We start from the raw sequence: 3,938 nt of genomic DNA on the forward strand, positions 1-3,938 counted from the left end.
AAGCTGACCCAATCCTGGCACATAGCTGTTTGGAACATAGCATATCAGATATGTAATTGATTCATCTAGAACTTTCCAGCACTGTTTCCAACACAAGGTTTCTTCATTGGAGATGATTGGGGGCGGGGGGAAATGTACTTAGCCCATACTCTTTCCACTCATTGTACTGCCCCTTCCCCCCAGTCTCACCTAATGGATACACTTAATATTGAACTAAGCTTTTTTACTAGCATTCTGAATGTTGACTGGAAGTTGTTTCATAACTTGATTCCAGTTGAAACCAGAACTTGAAGCACTAAAATACCCTGGGAAAGGCCAGTACCTGCTATATCTGGTTGAGACTGGATGCAGTAGGATTAACTCTCTTGCTGATTTTCTTTTTCCTCATGACATTTGTTACCCCAATGCGAATTCCAAGAGTCCTAGAGTTTGAGACCCAATTATCTAGTGAGCCCGTTGGACAAAAGGGGCCAAGCCTGAATTACATGAACACGATGTGAGGACCTCCCAGGTACACCAATGCCCAGACAGGTGAAGTGAGGGTAAATGGGCAGGCAGAAAGGGCATCCCTGTAAGCGGAAGGGTTGCAAAGAGTTAGCAGGGAGGGGCAGGCATTGCTTTACAAACTGACTTGGTGATACCTGAAGGGTAGGGGAAATTCTCTCATGCTAATCTAGGTTGACAGCACGTATCATTGCTTTACTTAGGTACTGGCTCGGTGAAGATGGGGTGAGATGGTAAAGAAAGGGTAGCAGGCTGAGTTATCTGCAGTAGGTTCCTTAACTTCTCTGAGCTTTAGTTTTTCTGATTAATTTGGTGTGTTTTTTTAAGTAAAGCTAAATGAAAAAAGAGAGAGAGTGAGAGAGACGTGCATTAAGTGCTTAATACAATATAACATCAACAAGTAACTGTTACGTATTTTTGACTACAATAATATTATCCTGAAATCATTTCTTTGTTCTTTCCAATGAGACCATCCTAGTAACAGAAGGCAAGTGGTCATGTGAAGAGAGAAGTTCCACCAGATACTTAAAACTAAGTGGAACAGAGGCCGTGTCTATAATCCAACTTGATTAATTCCTTTTCAGAGGCTCCTGTCAAAAATTATCTCCGACAAGGCATAATCTGTTTTAACACCTGCAATCTTTAATTTCCAAAGTTACTTAAATAATTTGCAAACTGCTCTGAGAAAGGTCTTCATCCATCAAATAGAGACTATACATATTAGGCACTGCAGATGAAGAGCAAATAGACAATTCTTTGAATCAAGGAATACCCAATCTAGTTAGGAAGCGGAAGCTTAAACACGAAAGCACATTAATGTTTGGTGCTGCTCATGTCTCTGAGCCGTCCTGGTCGCTGCAGTGGCCCCTCAACCTGCCGCCACCATGACTGAACAAATGACCTTTCATGGTACCCTCAAGTGCCACAATGGCTACATAACCAAGATCGCTACCACTCCGAAGTCCCCAACGTGATACTGCCTGCCTCACATGATCAATCACCATATGGAAGCTCACTAGGAAGGAGACCAACTATGGCAGTTCCCAACATGCTCTGCATGGTCACTCACACATTGTTAGTGGTATCTTCATCTCTTCTGATGGCCAGTTTGCCTTCTCGGACTTCTGGGATGGAATAATATACCTCTCGGATCTCACAACAGGCACCACTATGCACAAATTACAGGGCACATCAAGAATGTGCTGAACGTAGCCTTCTCCTCTGACAAGTGGCCGATTGTCTCTGGCTCCTGAGAGAAGGTCATGAAGCTCTGGCATATTGGGGTGTCTGAAAGTACACCAACCAGGATGAGAGCCACAAAGAAGGGGTGTCTTGAGTTTGCTTTTCGCCCAACAGCAGTAATTCCCTCATTGTCTCCCGTGGCTGGGACCCGTTAGTCAAAGCGTAGAACCCGCCTACTTGCAAGCTCAAAACCAACCACATTGACCGTATAGTGTACCTTCATGCTGTGACTATCACTCTAGAGCAGCAGTTCACAGCCTGTGGTCATGACCCCCTTGGGGGTCAAACGACCCTTTCACGAGGGATGCCTGATTTATAACAGTAGCACAATGACAGTGATGAAGTAGCAACGAAAATAATTTTATGGTTGGGGGAGGGGTCACCACAACACGAGGAACCGTATTAAAGGTTCACGGCATTAGAAAGCTTGAGAACCACTGCTCTGGAGGGATCCCTCTGTCCTTCTGGAGGCAAGGATGGCCTAGCCATGCTGTGGACCCTCAAGGAAGGCACGTGCCTTCTTAGCCTAGACAGAGGGGACATGGTCAACACCCTGTGCTTAAGTCTTACCAGCTACTGGTAAGCTCTGTGCTGCCCCCAGCTCCACCATAAAAACCTGGGACTTGGAAGGCAAGGGGAAGCAAGAAGTTGGCAACACTAGTAACAAGGTCGAGCCACCCGAGTGTGCCTCTCTGGACTAGTCAGCTGATAGTCAGACTCCATTTGCCAGCTGCACTACACCTCTAGGATCACACTATAAACTGGTGTGAGTGTGGCAATTGACCGTAGGCACTCAAAAGAAATTTATGGCACAGCCTTTTTTAAAAACTGCTTTCCTAAAGAGGAAAAAAAAATCACCAAGGTTTATCTATTGTTTCAGGAATTACACATTGCTCCCCAATATTTGCTGTTATTTTCTTACATGGTGGTAAAATGTTTAGCTGGACCCATGTCCATCCAGATAAAAAACACCATGCCCTACTTGCTTGCAGCTAGGTGACAATGGGATTGAATTATAGGCAGTGAGCTGTGACCAGGAGTGATGTGTGCAACCTTCACTCCATGCCCTTAAGAGGAAGGGACATGCTGTCCCCTTCATCTTTTTTCTCTGCCCTGCTTATTTAGATCTGGAGCTGCTGGTGAGTCACCTGAGCAAACCAGGAAAAGGCAAGAGCCTCATAATAAATTAAAGAAGTCCATGTTTCCAACAGTGTGAGCCATTGTAGGGTCCCCTGGATGATTATGCTTAGATTTGCATGAGAATACAGTTATGAGGACTTATGTAATACATTTTTATTCTGCTCTGATGCAATTCCAAACTGAGATCCAAGTAAATACAGGTGCAAATGTGCAATAATTTTAGCCAATGTCTGTACATACATTGTTTAGGCACATTGTAAATGTCAAATGGGCCCACCTGAGAATTAACATCACCAAAGAGGAAACAAATTAAATATAATGAAAATGCTGTGTTATAACTGGTTGGAGCCAGTTTGTTGGAGGATCGGGAACAGCAGGGCTAAGAAAGTGCTAGACATTCTTAAGAAGAATGTTGTTGCTGTTGTTGTTGTTGTTGTTAGCTGCTATGGAGTTGAGCTTGACTCATATAGGCGCCCAGTGTGCCACCAAATGCAATGCTGCCCAGCCCTGCAGCATCCCTGTGGTTGGCTGCAGATCAGACAGGGGTGGTCCATAGGACCTCTCGCCAACTGATGCTCAGAGTAGCTAGCTTTCTTCCTAGTTTCTCTTTGGCAGGAAGCACCACTGAAATCTGCTGAGCAGCATATAATAGCATGTGAGTCTCCACTGGCAGACAGGTGCTCCTTAGCAGTGAGGATGACGAGCTGACTGGCCCAGGAACCAAATCTAGGTCTTCCACCTGGAAGGTGAGTGTCCCACCACAGACCCTTCAATGACCTCCTCTGAAGAAGAAGAGAAACTAAATTTGTGAAGTAAAAACAGGCAAAATGATTTATAATATCGGCTCCCAAAGGATGTGTGATAGAATAAGCAGGACGAAATTCTCGGATAGTCAATGGAGGTAAGGCCAGAAAACTTGAATTATGGTCCCAATTCTAATTCCAATATTGCGATCTTAAACAAGTCAATTAAGTTCTCTAAGTCCCATACCTGATTTTATCTATAAAATGGAAATATTCTCAAGTGCACTACTCTCCACATAGGAAGTAGTG

At 44.3% G+C, this 3,938-nt stretch overlaps 1 pseudogene; it reads left to right on the forward strand.

The window, feature by feature from the left end:
* Positions 1–1,385: 1,385 nt before the first annotated feature.
* LOC101660288 lies at positions 1,386–2,516 on the forward strand (annotated as a pseudogene).
* The last annotated feature ends 1,422 nt before the right edge of the window (positions 2,517–3,938 follow it).

This window comes from Echinops telfairi, unplaced genomic scaffold (assembly GCF_000313985.2).
Source record: "Echinops telfairi isolate 266 unplaced genomic scaffold, ASM31398v2 ScPeMD7_3533;HRSCAF=4204_1, whole genome shotgun sequence".
Taxonomy (NCBI): Eukaryota; Metazoa; Chordata; class Mammalia; order Afrosoricida; family Tenrecidae; genus Echinops; species Echinops telfairi.